This window comes from Choloepus didactylus, chromosome 8 (genome assembly GCF_015220235.1).
Source record: "Choloepus didactylus isolate mChoDid1 chromosome 8, mChoDid1.pri, whole genome shotgun sequence".
In the NCBI taxonomy this organism is placed as follows: Eukaryota; Metazoa; Chordata; class Mammalia; order Pilosa; family Megalonychidae; genus Choloepus; species Choloepus didactylus.
Window position 1 is genome coordinate 136,704,109 of NC_051314.1, and position 16,554 is coordinate 136,720,662.

Genomic DNA, 16,554 nt, shown 5'->3' on the forward strand with positions numbered 1-16,554 from the left:
CACTAAGCAAAAAAATTCACATTACGTTGCTTTGATCTTACGAGGTGCAACCAAACGAAAGGCAGCAGGGTGAGAGAGGCAATCAGTCATCTTAAACGCAGCAGGACAATCTTCAGAAAGGATGGCCTCGTGCTCGTGGAGTTACTTCCCCAGGGTTTCAGTAAGTACCTTGTGGGTGACACAGTTACTCCCTGCCTCTCCACATCTGAGAGCACGTGCCTTATCAATAACTGGCAGTGAGCCGATGATCTTGGAGATATGCGCATAAAAGAGAAGAATCCAAAACAGCCCCACAGAGAATCAGAACCTGACCTCCCTACTCAATAAAGATGAGCGACAGCCTTCTGTAATCGTTGTCTGGCAATTTTATAACCCACTCACAGCAACCGGATGCATGGGAGACGGAGCTGCCCCGCCTTCTCGAGGAAACAAATTTCAATATTCACTTTAGCTCCAACAGCAATAGATGAGATTGGCTGGACTCTGGATACCAGAAGGCCACCTCATAACTCACAGTCTGCATAAACAGTAGTGGATAAATAAATGTATTTGCAGCCTGGCCCTGAAAAAATGATAGCTGCAAATAAATTCGGCTATTTCTGAATACATCAATCGGGTGTGAAGTACAAAACTTCAAAAGCTCCATCGCTTTCTTTTATCCAGTGACCTCAAGTGGCTTTCTAATTAACTTGATCTTGCCATTGCGCATCCCACTCTAAGGATGGCATACAGCCATGTGTCAGCTCCAGTCCCCCACAAGAGGTTGACAACACAGCCAGTGTCAGTCCCGGGAGAGGTCAGAGAAGATGAACTGCTCCCAAAACCCTTCCCTGCCCCAGGGCTTCACCAAACCATGCACAGAATATCAACCCCTGCAGCACCCCAAGGATGCTCTCATTTTTCATTTCCCCTTGGCAGTCTGTACAGGTCGCTGCAACCCATGGATATGCAATAAATGATGGGCTCCGATGAAGAAAATAATGCCTTGACCAGGGAGGGGGGCTGAGCAGGATGAGAGAGGACACGGCCAAGGTACAATGACTTACACGACAAAAACTAATAGAAAGAACTGGCCCATGCTAAACCTTGAGAATTCAGAATAAACGCATTATAAGCACTATATGCATAAGGAAAAAGCACGAGGAAACATTCTTAGGTATGGATGGATGGCTTTCATTTTTTTATATTGAAAATTAAGCATCTGTTTTTAAAGGTGGCTGGAGAAGACAGGTCCTAAAAGAAAGAAAGAAATAGAAAAGAGAGCTAAAGTATATTAATATCTACCAAGCACAATGCCAATTAAAAAAAAAAAAAGAGCTTTTTTGCTATATTGTAGCACAGCCACAAAGCACAGGTGTTGAGACATAAGAACCAAACAGAAAGATAACAAATTGACACCTGAGTTAGAAGATTAAAAGACATCATGGCCCCAGGACTTCACCCTCAAGGGAGACTGAGTCAAACTTAATGCATTTTGCAGATATTTTTTTCTATAAGCACAAAACCCTTTCACCTTTTGAATAGAGGGACTATCCTAGAATTATAATATGCCTCCCCCATTCTGCCTGAATACAGTCAGCAAACTTAAGCAGTCATTACTATACTGTTTTACAATACAGCAATGCCCTCAAACGCTAATGACACACTTTAACTTATAACAAATGGCCCTGGAGGAATGTAATATTTTAAAAGATGGTCTTCTGTTTCCCACTCTGCCATCAGATGTCCTTCCTTACTGCAGCAAGCCCTCTCATTACCCTGAGCTACCAGGCTACACATCTTTGACATGTGGTCCACCAAGAGGAAGTATGTAATACACTCCCTGTCCACCTGCCTCTATCATCAGGGTCCTCTTGGATCTTCCACCTCTCATCTGTTCTCCCTTTGCTTCTCCACTGAGCTTCCACAGCAGGGGCTCCTGACAGCAGCCTGCACATCTTGACCTTCTTGCCACCATCAATTCCCTCTCATTCCGCCCTGCATGCCCCCTCCTCTCTGACCAATATACTTGTTCCGATCTTTGTTCTCTGAATGGAGCCAGCAGCTCTCTAGTAGCTTTGACCCAGGCCCTCCTGGCCCTTTCTCCATCCCAGGCTGACCATTTTGGCCCTGACCACTGACTTGCAAGTCTCTAGCCTATATTCTGCAAGGCAAGTGCTACTGGAAAGTCTTCCAATCACAGCTCCCGATGACGGTGGGCTCCAGGAAGCCTGTGCTAACCACTACCCTTTAACCGCTGCCTTATTTTATTCACAGCTATGTAGTGGGAACTGGGTGGTGGCTGCCTCTCCTTAGAAATAAAACATAAAGGCTTAGGACAACAATTTGTTCCCTCGTAACCTCCTCATTTCAGGGCTCGTGACTGTATTATAAATGTTTATCATTAATGATTTCATTGCTTTCTGCTTCCTCTGACTGCATCGAACTACATATCTAGGGTAAGAGTGGATCTCTTGGTGCAGCTATTCCATATTCTTTTCTTTCTTTCCTGAAGCATCTGTGCGTTCTTATGTCAATCACTGAACTTCTCTGTCTCTCTACTCAGGCACAAAAATTGCCATAAACATCCAAGTCATGCATGGCCATATGTGAGACAAAAATAAAAAATAAGACAGCATTAAGATATTTCTAAACTCTTTAAAAATAATACTTAGTATTATTCCAAAGGTTTAGAGACAAGCTTTCCCTACATTTTCTACATCTTAAATATTTCAACTAGGTTTCACAAACTTCTTACTTGTGGAAACCCATTTGTTTTTGTTCCAAACTATTCAAAAACCCTTAAACTCTCACATTTAAGAAGAGAAGCCAGACATTTTGGAAAGCGGCAACAAGCAAATTCAGGTATTTTATATTCTGCTCTCAAATATCCACAGGCATCTATAATATCCTATTAAACTTGAACTCCAAATTTCAGAAATGAATCTGAAAACCAAAAAATACATTGTTGTATCTTCCAGCCCTAACTTCCACATTTTTAAAGTCACTTTTCAGCCATAGGGAGGAAAAATCCTTCTATGACCATGTAGAAATTGCATTAATTTCTTAGGTAAGTCAATTTAACGGAAACCCAACAGACTCAAGCAAAGATACACAACAATTAGGAGTATAACTACATCTGCTACCATAAATGTTTACGGTATCCATGAATGATGACGTCAGAATTGTTTTACTACAAGAGGCAGGATAATATTTTCTAAAGGGCCTTGCCACTGGGGAAGTCTTAAAAACAAGACAGGTGTTCCTAGAGAATGCAGATCTCTCTCTTTTAGTGCTATGCGGTTCACCCAAGAAAGCCTCAATAAATATTTATTGAATTAAACTAAGGAAACATCAAAAGCTATGATTTCTTGCCATCCATTCCAATTCCATTCACTCAATTTTATCATTCACTCAATAAGCGTTCAGTAGAAACCTCTAAGGAACCACACAGTAGGCTATGAGTGAAAAAAATCTACCAAAAAAAAAAAAAAAAATCAAAGGAAGAAGGAAAAGTCAAACAAAAACAGCTATGGAAGACGCAGACTTACATGAAATTTCAGAATGAATTCCTTTACTTCCAGCAGACTTAGATGAAATTTCAGAATGAATTCCTTTACTTCCAGCATATAAAAATTAAAGCTCACTCTGGTGATACAGTCAATAGATTTACAGGAATGAATCTTAATTTGGAATTGGAAAAGCATGCTACTCGGAGTGAGGAAGGAAAGATTTTTGGGAAGGAGGCACAGTAAATTTAGTGATGGAGGCAGGGTCTTAAATATCTAGCTGAGGCATTTGAGTCTGATCTAAAAGGCAAAAGGAGACATTCAACACTCCTAAGAAAAGAGTTTTTTTAATAACTGAAGAATTCAACACCAGAGGATGTCCAAATAAGCCAACATCATCGCCCCTCTAAGCCCTGTGTGTGTGCACATGTGCATCCATATTAGTATATGAGAAAAGGGAAACACACCCTCATTTACAAACACGGTGAATTACACAGTTTGTGTAAATGACTTGGGCAGTCATTTACACAAACAACCAGCCCATTTACCTTGGGCAGTCATTTACACAAACAACCAGCTAATCATTCTCAAGAGAGGGTCGCTGCCCCTGAAGATGATCCACGAAACCTATTATCCACAAAAGGATAATGGAAAAGTCACTGTGGTTTGAAAGATACATTCCAGCAGCCTCTGCAAAGCTCTCGAGAATCACTGACACCTCACAGTAACTGGATGAAGAATGATGTTACTTCTGATATCAGTGGGTATTACTAAGTTCTCAGTACGTTTACAGATATGCCTGTCACGTTCGAGAGACTGCTTATTTAAATGCACTGAAGTCTGGTTAAACTGCTCACAGAAAAACCTGCTTTCATTTAATCAATGCTGGCAATGCCATTCCACTCTACATTCATTGCAACACATCTGATTTTTGCCCTAAAGTAGTCTTACATCAATCAAAAGCAAAATGCCATTCATTTCATCAGGGCTCTGTCTTACCAGCCACCGTAACAATCTCTCTTCAAGGAATCTTATTTTTAGTCGAATGACACAGTAAAAGGGATTATGTATACAGCAACTTCCTTTCTCCACTCTGGTTGCATCTGCTTTATTTCTCCAGAATGTGAGTAGCTCGCTCTCTCTCCTAAGATACAGCGACTGCACTGAGAAAAAATTTGGTTTGGTGTATGATATCAAAAAGATGGGAGTAATAACAAAACTAACATACTTTAAATACTTTTAAGCACTTTCTGTGTATCATATATCCTTTTCCCCTCACTACAGTTCATGGGGTCATATCCATCTTAAAATGAGGAATTTAAGACACAGAGAGGTTATGTTGCAGAAGCAAAGACACAGAGCTAGTAAGAGTGGAGGCAGGATTCAACATCAAAACAGTCAGACTCCGAGTCTATGATCCAACTACTAGATTACATAACAGGCTGGGAAGCCAAGACCAAAAAAGAACCTTCAGTTTTGATCCCTAATCAGTAAAAACCAAACAAACAACAGCCCTACAATCTCTAGTTCCTAAAAGTTTACTTCAAAGACAGATATTACTGAGCTAAAAATTGGTAGCTATTAATACTGATTATTGACTTATAACCTCCAATTTGCACTGTTAATTCATAATATCAATCAATGGCTTATGAAAAAAAAGTGTGTTAGGGAGAATCCAGACATAAAAAAATAAACTAACAGTTATCCCCAAAATAATTATATCCAATCACAGTCTTGTCAATAACAAATATTTTTAATAAACTACTTTTCTGTGTTTTTATATTAAGCAATGAAGATTTAAGAAATATGTCTAGTAAAATGCCTAGGGTATACTTAAGTAATCTTTCATCAGGACCTATTTCCTCTTAATGTCAGCAATATTAGCCAAGACAGGTTTATATGATAAATGTGGTTAATCCCAGTACAACAAGGCTGGCTGCAAAATCCACACCAATCTTCATCCAGCTTTTAAAATATAACTATGGGTTAAGGGCTAATAGGTAGTAAGAGAAAAGGAGATGATATAATTCCTGACTTCAAGAAGCTCGAAATTAAGATGGAAAATAACTGAGGGGTGGGTAATAAAAAATTAGGCTGGAACAAGAAGTTTGAACAAACCAAACTATATATTTGGTTGTTTGGGCTTTACGGTTCTGGGTTATATTTCACTTTTTCACCTGCTAAACAGAAATCAAGATTCACCCACCTCAAGGCCTTCCACAGAGCATTAACTTCATGCTAGTCACTTACCCTTTAAACCTTAACCTCCATCGAAAATTTTGCCTTTGAAATGACTACCACACCTGGAGACAGGTATTACCTGTTTCTGGAAGAAGGAAACCTAGCTATTTAAGCCACACTGCTGCCAGAGGCTTCCCTGACATTAGTCATCAGTGAGTAAGGAGCAACACAAAATTTTCTGGCACAGTAATAACATCTCAGGGTGAATACTTAAGTTATAAAACGACTGTGAGTTTTAATCTACAGATGGAGATAAAGAGTATTAACTGAGAAACAGAGAGAGAAAAAGGAAGAACACTCAATCATTTTAGGTTCCCTTCATCTCCCACATGAATGCCTGAATTTAAATAATCACTCCACATTTATTTCAGGGGCGTGAAAGAACTACCGGTTATGCTCTTATAATTCAGTATGTGGCTATCAGACTTTCTAAGCAGCTAATGCTTCTTCTCATCCCTCCTTCATTAGATAAATATATTTCACAGGAAAAAAACTCTGAAGGCTGAGACACAGGGGAGAATGAGTTCAAACTAATTAACACAACAAAATTAAAATGTACCTGGTGACGATTTTAACATGGGAGAAAATTGCGAATAATCCCCTGTGCAGAAATCAAATTTCTAACCTGAGTTCTGCTATCAAATGCTACAGGACGTTTTCTTCAGTAGTGGCATTCTCAGTGTCAAACTTAATAATTGTTTCTGCTTATTTGACATAAAATCAAATGGGCAAAAAAATTGATATGTGTTCCCCTCCAAAAAACTGTTTTAAGTATCAAAATCTTTTAGTGTTTCAGAATTATCACAAAAATACCACACAGTATAATTTTCCAATTTCAGTATGTCAGGTTTTTTTGGTCTACAGGGAATTCAAATATTGCATATGCTTCTTTTTAAGCTCTCAATAATTTGCATAATTTCTAAGAATAGACTTCAGTGGAGTCAAAGGAAGGTTTTAATTAGTATTACATTCAAATTGGTATATAATGAACTACACTTTAATTCCTTTATTCACATCAGCATGGTATGTCATGCTAAAGAAAAGATTCAGTGCAATTTATGGTATCGTTATCTTTTTGTTTCAACAATGACCTAGTGCTCACACAATCATTAGAAAATTATTCTCATAATATTAGTTTCATCTAAAAATGGCCATTAGGGTGCCAGCATTTATTAAATCAATGGTATTAATGTATTTCAATTTTACTGTAACAAATTAAGTTTAACCAATGAAATATTTCTAACAAAACTGCAATAAAAAATCTATAAGCTGAACGCAAATAAGCATTTCCATTTTTTACTTACAGCTGTAAATAGCAATTTTATCTACTGGTCTTGCATTAAACAAAGGTTTGAAAATGAAGTACTACATATTTCAAACTGAACCACGAGATTTATAACTGGTGATTACAGTAGGCCTATTTTGCAGTAAATCTCCAAACTGATATACTAGATTGTTAAAAAGGGGGTAGAAGGGAGAAAGAAAAATGTCGTTCATTGATTAACAATTAGCACCTTAAAAGCATGTGTAAGTGGCAAGAAAGTCAACCTCACTTACAACATAACTATGCAAATAAATAAATAAAAGCCAAGGAAAACCAGGCTCATTTTGTGAGTGTAGGTAAACAGTGATTACACCGTGAGTTCTCAGGCTTGGTTAATTCTCCCCCAATACGCTGGCGTCGCTCCCTGTGTTGCCACAGCAACGCCCTGCGCGTGCGTACTGAGAGCGCGCGGGGCAGCAGCTCGGCGGGCCGGCTCCCGTCGCCTCCCAGCCTCACGCCGACAGAATGGGGTCTGCAGAACTTGCCGGGTGGGGTGTTGCTTCTGAGATCCCAAAGGTACGACTCAACCGTCGTCAACCTCCCCCAGCCGTGCTGTTTCCACTCGGTCGTGATCAGAACGTACCTTTTGGAGGAAGGATCAGGAGCTGGAGGGTGAACCGAATGCACAAGGAAACACAAACTTCTCCCCCAGGCGCAGTCTGCCTTTCCCTTCTGACACTTCAGGACATGTACAGGCTCCGAGTCTCCTGAGTGGCGATGTGCCACGGGTGGGGGTAGATTGCAAACCGCAGCGAGGAGCCAGCCCCGCACAGATCTGTTCAGGCTGCCTTCCGCCTCCTTCAATTGGCCAACCTGTTTCCAGGTTGGCGATGGGAGTGTCTCGAACTCGTCACTACTGATATCTGGGGCTGGATAAATCTTCATTGACAGGGTCTGTCCTGCACATTGGAGGATGTGCAGCTGGCACCCACCAGCGGCCAGCAGCAACCCTCCCACCCCCAGTTATCAAAATTATCTCTGGAGACAACTGGTGTTCTCAACGGGGAATTCCGTCCCCACATGAGAACCACAGCTGAAAGAGAAACCCTGCATGGTTGATGAGACACTAGAAGGTATGGTCTCCCCCTCCTCCCTCATCACTTTGCAGAAGCTTCCCCAGGGTCTTTTGACTCTCTTTGCCTCCTTCTCCAGCATCAGGTCACCTGGAAGCTCTTCGGCCCCTTGGTTTGACAGGCCATGCAGTGTCTCTTGCAGCTGGACTCACTCGAATGCCATCTCAACAAGACCTGGGCATCTGGACTTGGGCTCTGTGCCTGTGCACCCCACAGACCTGGTGCTGGGGTCCCCTGCCCGCCCATGGCCACCACTCTGAATATCATGTATAAACTCAGATGCTGTCATGAAAGGAGAGGAGGACCACACCATCATGGCACTCACGGCGGCGTTAGGTTAATGGTTATTTTGCATGCATGTAACAATGATGCTGGGTTAAAGTCCCCTCAAGTATTTGCTAATCTGCCTGCCTACCAGTAAGGCAGCAACAGGTTCATTTCTAAGGAGCAAGCTGCCATTTCAAACTCACAGACCAGCAGACCCAGTCATCAGGACCGGTGCTGGTTTCTGATGAAAGCTTCATCTATCAGGGTGCTGTCACTTGCAAAGACCAGAACACCCTACCCAAACTGGGATAAGCCAGAAGGAAGCCCACAGAACAAAGCACTCCAGAGGAAAGGCAGCTCACAACTGGTTAACAGAAGGGTTAATTAATGTTGAAGCGGCCCCAGTTCTTCCCATCTTCTTCAGCATTCCAGGAATGGCTTTCCCCCATCCAGCTGCCTTCATGGTCTCCAGATGACTGACTGTAGGCGTGTGAAGACCCTCAGCCAAAGACAGAGCACAGAGGAAGAAGAGAAAGCAACTCTTCCTTATTCCTCTTTTTACAAGCAAGGAGCCCTATTCCAGAAACCATCCAGCAAACTTCTTCATACACTGGTGACCCAAATGGTCACATGCCTCTTCAAAAAACAATCACTTCCAAGAAAAATGGGACACCCAGGACTAGCTAACACCGGTAGGTCTACACGGGAGCCCTATCATCGTCAGGGGAGGGGGCATTTGGCAATGTTTGCTACATTATTTACTACAGCTAAGTAGCATCCTGCCCAAAATGCCAAGACTATCCCTATCAAAGACAACTGAATAAGGAGTCAACCAATATAATGCAGTGTGAATATGATAACTGATAGGCAATGGTTAATACTCTCAGAAATCATTTTCTGATTCTTTAATAATAATTTTGCTCAATCTTTAAATATCTTGTCTTACTTCTAAAAACTGGACAATAACAGGAAAGAACTTTGCCTTGGGATTGATTCATTTAGATATGTGCTAAGTCCAGGCTTTCCCACAGACTACAATGTCCTCCTTAGAACATAAGACAGGAAAACTCACTTCTCTAGGTCTTGAGTTTCTTCAACTACCTTGTCAGGTTATTGTGAGATAATGAGATAACAGGTGGACTGCCCAGCAAAATGTCTGCATACTGTTGGTCCTCAATAATTAAAAGCTAGTGTCAATACTGCCACCACATTCTCCACTGAAGAATGATGGTGTGTTCATGTGAATTATCCGTGACCCCATTTATGTTTTCTCTTCTCGGCCTTGGTATGCTAGCCTGAAGGGTCTGAAAGGGTTAATACATGTCCCAAAGGGGCGTAACTTATTATAGGAGAAGAGAGGCTTTGCACCATATCAGCCTTGCCTTGCTCACCATCCCTGCAGTGAGGTGCTTCTGCAGTTTCTCAACATCACCAAAACCTCAGAAGCAACAGAGGTCCAGCGAATAGACTAATTTGTATAAAATCATGCCAACATGACTATCTTTTCTGACTTCCTTCACAGTTGGGAGGTTGGCATGCATGTATGCATGTGTTTACTTTCAGAAGAATCAAGATGCTAGGGGGAGTAAAAAAAAAAAAAAAAAACCGCTAATCTTAGAAGTGCCACATCATGTTAAACAGGGTTTAGGTTAAGTTTTTACTATTCTAAACTTATTTGTTCCTTTTTTAAAAAATGTTAAACACAAAACATTATATATCTGTGTAAAAGTTTAACTGGTTTTTTATGTTGGCCCTTCTGGTTATAAATGGGGATGGAAAGGAAAGCGGAGGCAGATTTTATCTGACTCTTGACCTTACGCCATCAAGACAAGGGAACTCAAGGTAGGATGGCTGTCCACGATGGTAAAGAGAAAAAATGCAGGACTGAAAGATTTTCACAGCTTCTATTTGCATCAGGCACTACACAGACAGGTCCTCAGGGTAGGCACATGTGTAGGAAATCAGGATCCAGAGAACTAGCAGCATTTGATTGCTGGGGCTACTTAGCCCATGTGGTTCTCATCTTCCATTAACCCTGATACCACAGTAGAGTTAAAGTGCTTAAACCTGTCTTTACCTTTACATCAGTTTCCTCAACTGGGACATTGCTATTTGCAACTACCTCTTCAGGGAAGGCACTATGTACAACCTAACCTACAAAGGATTTGTGTGTATTTGTAAGAAGGGGAAAAAAAAAAGAACCTCCATACAGTTTTATTGTGATTTATTATCAAATCATCCATAGATGAAAGAATTATAATTAATTCTTGATTATTCTTATTAATGGAAGGTAGCATGGAGAACTTGAAAAGTAAAAACATGACCCAGCGATCACTCTGAAATGTCTTTATATTAAACAAGAGATCCATCCCCCCCACAAACACCCCCTATATACAATTACACTAATTTCACCCCAATATTATCTTGCCTTCCTTACAAATGCAGTAAAACCACCAAGAGTCAAAATTTTCGGTGGCAAACAGAAGCCATTTGGGAATGATAACTCACAGAGCAAGCACAGAACCATTATGGTGATGATATTCTTAAATTCTTAATGTTTCGAATGAAAAAGTAAACAGCAGTGTTTGGATCCACATGATCAACCAATAGTCACCATAAACTCTTTACATGTCTGGGCTTTGCGATTTTTATAGTTACATTTATTGTTTGCCCAAAGTTGCCCTCTTTATTACGCCTCTTACAAGATTTTCTCCAATACTCGTAAAAGCTAGATGGCCCCTGTGGTCCTTTTATCCAGTTATGTAATTCACGTGCTTCCATTCAAGAACCCAGAATGTTCAAAGAATCAGCGCAAGTGAGCTTGACCTCATCTTTCTACAAACAGCAAAGGATGGGACTTAGATAAACAGAACTTCGCTGTGATTTACCATTCCAAAGAGATTCTTTTTTAACAAACCTCATCAAGTCTTCAAAGAAAAGAGACTCTCCAGAGGAGGTAATGTCAGGCAAGCTGGTTCAAATAAGGGTGACAGGCAAGAGGACCTTTGTCTTCCACTAAGATGCACAGAGAGAAAACCCCTGGGCCAGATGGCTTGGCGGGGGACCCTACGCCCATGCTGCTTGGGAAGTCAGAATTTAAATCTTCGACGCGCAGAGGACCCAAAGGGGCAAGCCATCTGAGCTAGTCCTACTGTCAAGACAGGCTTCCTTTAAAAGAGCCATTGGGGTTTAGCTTGAGGAGGGAGATCAACCACATGTCACCTAAATATTTATTGGTAAATGACTTGGTACCACACACTCTGCCAGGTGGAACAAGAAACCTCATGCCAAAGAAATTACATTCTACCTCTACCCAGGGAGCCCGACGCAAATTCTGGGAGAATCTAAGCATCCCACCTGAAGGCCAAACTCAGCGAAGAGTTTCTTATTGTTGCTGTATTTAGCTGCTGAACAAGAGAAAAAGAAATCAATCCCCATAGAAACGGCAGCATCACCATCCATTGTAACAGAGAAGCTAGCATCCTTTCTTACCCCTCCGGCTGTACCAGACGGAATGAGAAAAGAAAAGCTTTTCTCTCTTTGTCACGCTTAATCTTCTCTCACTGGCCTTTAACCTAGATCTCACATGCTAGAATAGAAAAGAGACTCCCTCCTAAGGGTTAAATATACAATCACACTGACAGGTATGCAATTCAAAGCTAAAAAGAACTAAAGGAATAGCAAGATGGGGATCTGCAGAATCTTCATGTGCTGGGAGCAAGCACTACCCGAGTGTTCTTAAGAGAGCAGACAGACTGGTGTGGATTGCCTTTTTTGCGGGGACGGGAGAGTCTGTGTAAAAAATAATAGTAATGGCCTCACACATCATTTTCTTTTGTCAACTAGCCTTCTCTCAGCTGCCCCTTCCCTCTGTTTATTAAACATTAACCTATGGGGAAAACGAGATTCAACAAAGAAAGTACTTCAGGCATTGTTTGAGATGGGATCACTCCAGGTTTAATTTACTGCTTTGCTATTTAGCGAAAGCCAGCAATTTACAGATTTTGTGGGCCCCTTTAGCTCCTATCCGTTATGTATACATAATTTTGAATCCATTCAGAAACTATCATTATCAAAGATGACAGAAACTGAGCTAGCGGATGGACAGGAAGAAACTAAGTATTTTATCTAGGTTCTTAGATGAGGGTCACTTTTGATTCACAGTGTGCTCTGATGAGGTAAAAGCCTTAGTCACCACAACCTCGGCTCCTTTCAACCTCCACTATAGCCATAAATCTTGATTAGTAATTAGTCAGAGAGGCAGTGATGGAATGGATTATAGCAGTAGTTCTAGGTGCCTGTGTCACATCAAAATACGTAACTCTGCCTCAGCCTCAAACAAAACAGAATAACCCAGAAGCATCATTTAGTCATGACCCACCATAGCTCATCTCTTCATAGTTATAATACATATCATCCCGGGAACCCGAGGAGAATATTAGGAAAGGCAATCTGTTGGGAAAAGAAGCCAACGAGAAGGCAGAAACCTGGCACTTAAATGCCAGCTTTATCTCTCGTCTGGAGTGTTCTCTAGAGCACGTTCCTTACACTCGTTCTCTGCATTTATCAATTTGTTTAATGTGGGAACAATAAATCACACCAGATTATTGTGAGAATCAAAAGAAATAATAAGGAAGATGCTTTGAAATGAGGAAAATAAAGAAAAACCACACATACACACACACACAGAGTGAGCGAGCACATGCCGAACAATATTAAGTCTAGTTTATGATCATTTTAAGCAAGAAGCAAACCTTGACATTTCAAGTTTATGAGCAATGGGATTTCACAGGATGCAATTTATTTTATGCCGAGATGTTTTCCTAATTTCTATTCATCCCCAATATGCTCTCAACCATTTCTTATTCTTAGCCAAGTCTCCCTTGACCTGGAGTATATTGAGTTGGTCATGAAAATGCCAGCCATAGTTTGGCAGTTTACCATCCAAAAACAATTCAGTCTTTCCCACTCTGTAGGTAGCTTTTCTATTACTCAGAACTACTCACAGGGGATTTAGTTAAATTTTTAAAAAGTTGTATCCATGACTTCCACTGAACTTGTATTCTTCTAAGTTGATTTCTGTACTTTTTTCTTCATTAATCCATTCAAGAATACTTCCTGTGAGCTTACTATGTGCTGAGCAATGTTCCAGAAACTGGGGACAAAACAGTATTAAAAGGAAACAGAAAAGTTCTCATGGAACTTAGATTCTAGCTGGGGAAAGAGATGTATGCAAAAGGACAAATTAATACTAGTATGCCAGGGGATAAGCGCTACAAGCAAAAGTAAAGCAAGGCAGCAGAGAGCGACGCAGAGAGCGACAACGGTGAGATGGCGGGGGAGTGCTAGTTTTGATGTTAAGCAGAGAACTGAAGAAAGTGAGGAAGGAGCCAAGCAGATATCTGGGGCATCATCTTCCAGGCAGGCAATGCATTACTGCAAAGGCCAGTGGCAGGGGCACCTGCTGGGGGTTGGGGACAGTCGGGAAGGCACTGGGGACAGCGCAGAGTGCACCAGGGCCTGGAGCAGCAGAAGCGCCATGGCAGTGGGGAGCTGGGTCATGTGAGACCCTATAGATCGTACCCAGAGTGAAATAAGAAGCTGCTGGAAAGTTTCAAATGAAAGAGGCAATCCATTTCTCGTATTGTGAAAAACGGCAGCATAAGCAAACCAGAACAGCTCCTTTCGCTGTGAACAGTATCCTATCCCAGCTGTGAGTATAATGACTTCGGAGTCATCTGAATCCTTCTGGTGAATTACCAAACCAGGAGGTGGTCCTGGGGACCCCTGACACCAGAAATGTGAGAAAAACAAAGGCTTCAAGGAGGATTCCAAGGTTTCTGGACCCACGTCTCAGCAGGCTTTATCTACAATTCCCTTCACTTGAGACCGAAATCCCTAACTGGCTTACTCAGAATTTCAAACACACTGCAGATTTTAAACATTTTTTTAAAAAGAGAATGAAAAATAAAGTTCAAATGATTTCACTTTTTAAGGGATCATAATGGGTAATGGGTTTTAGTGACATGTCAAATAATGCTCTTTCCTTGCAATGACAAGGCGAAGTTTGTCATTTGAGTGAAGTTTGCTGGAAAGCACTTGTTTTTCCTCCTCCACCTGTCTGAATTCCTCTAAGGAAAAAATACTTTGTTTCCATGAACTGGCAAATTGTGAACTGTTTTCTCTCATTTAATGGATATATGAGTTGTTAGTGAAACTTCCACAATTTAACATTTGCAGACAGGCGAGGTTACAGATACAGATTACAAATTGCAAGAACTGCAGACAATGAAAAGTGAAAGTAATTGCAGAAAGCACATGAGTATCTGACCCACAAAGTATTATGTTAATTATCAAGAGAAAGATACTTATTTCTAGCCTGCATTGGCTTTATTTTAAAAATTTACTTAAGTTTCTCAAAGTCCGGTAGTTCTATCTTGCTAAATGCTTAGTGAACTGGAAAACTGCAGAGTACAGATTATCACTGGCCAAAACGCTGAAATAGTGCTGTAATAACTGCATTTTTTGACGATAGAAGCAAACTCTGAAAGCAACCCATTTTAGTAGTTCTTTTGAAAGACAAAAATAAAAAGCTTTTACTGAAACTGGGGCATTTCACCGTAGCTGACAGTGGGTTAGGTCTGAAGTTAATCAAACAGCAGCTGACAAAAGCTGCATAATAGGTAAATTTGAGTATGTCCTCTTATGTTTTTATCTATTTTTAAAGATATCTAAAAAGCAGATTTCTTTTTGTTCTGAAAGCTGATCATTCCCCAGCACTATGACGAAGACTGACCTATCCTAAATTAAAAGCCAGTGAAAGACCATGCTGGTTTACAATTCAGTCACCTCTATATACTTATTATTTTTGAAGAGTACAGTGGTATTCATATGTGGGTAGTTCTGAGAAATCTATTAGGCCTTGAAATCTTGAGGCTGGCTTTCAGAAAAAAATTTATCTCACTATTTTTCAGTGAAGTTTTCCCTCTCCCTTTTTTTTTAAACCCATTTCATCAACTATTTCTTTTTCATCTCAGTTTAGACTGTGAAGAACACATCCATTTCCCAAATAAGGTAAACCAGAATTCCCAGTAAAATCGGGTTTCCAAAAGGCATTCAGAGTGTTCTCCCAAATCCAGGGTAAATAAAACAGGAACACTAATTACGGGCCTGTTTTTACTCCATTACTGCCTGTATTCGTGATGGATGGGGAAGCATTAGCTCTATCAGATTACACGTATAGATGTAGATGCATAAATACCAATATAGATGGGGGGGACATTTCCTACAAAGTGAGAGGCACTGCAGCATAATGAGATTCATTCCATCAAAATACCCATTTTACCTAAAGTGTAAAAATAATAAAAAGAATTGCTTTGAAATACTGCCTGTCTTTGGCCATTAAATGTGTTTAGCTTTGACTTCTGTCTCATAACAGCTAAACACTATGGCAATTTTCCGTAACAACATGCATCAAGGCTGACACACTGCTGAATCTGAACATATATTCCTTTTACCGTAATGAAAGTAACTAGAAATAACTTTGCCTGCTGAAAGACAGTGATGATCAAACAGTGACAACAGAGAAAAAAATGTTTCCTGAAATTTCTAAAATCTTGAGAGGGACAGAAAATTTCTCTGGCTTTTTTAAATGAAGCAACTGTTAAGACAGTTTGATCCTCACCCATACCCCCATGCAATTTCTTTGAACTTCATTACTTCCATGGAGGTAGAGTAACTTAGTAGAAAATAGTATTATTTGATTTCTTAAATTACTAAACATCATGAAATATGGTTTTTCTTATGATCTCAAAACTAAATGTAGAAATATCTCCTCCATACAAAGTACGATTAGGAAAGTAAAACTGCCCATTTCTTTTTTTCTATCTAATTGATGTACGAGAAAACATTATTTATAATAGGGGCTCACAAGCATTAACAATTCCTAATATTCAATTCAACCAATTTTTATTTATTAAGTACCTACTCCATATGTCCTGCCTTGCACTCAGTCCTAAGGAAAAGACAAATAGTATTCAATATCTACTCTTAAAGCAATTCTTATTTATAAACAAATTATTTAGGTAGAATGTAATTCTCAGGATACCTATCAAAATAATAATTTGAACTGTAACAGAAAGAAATTAAGATGCAGGAAGAA

The 16,554-nt window shown here is 40.3% G+C and overlaps 1 protein-coding gene across 7 annotated transcripts in view; it reads right to left on the minus strand.

Moving 5' to 3' along the window:
• SFMBT2 (Scm like with four mbt domains 2) overlaps nt 1-16,554 on the minus strand; it is a 271,301-nt gene that overhangs the window by 102,007 nt on the left and 152,740 nt on the right. The window lies entirely within an intron of this gene.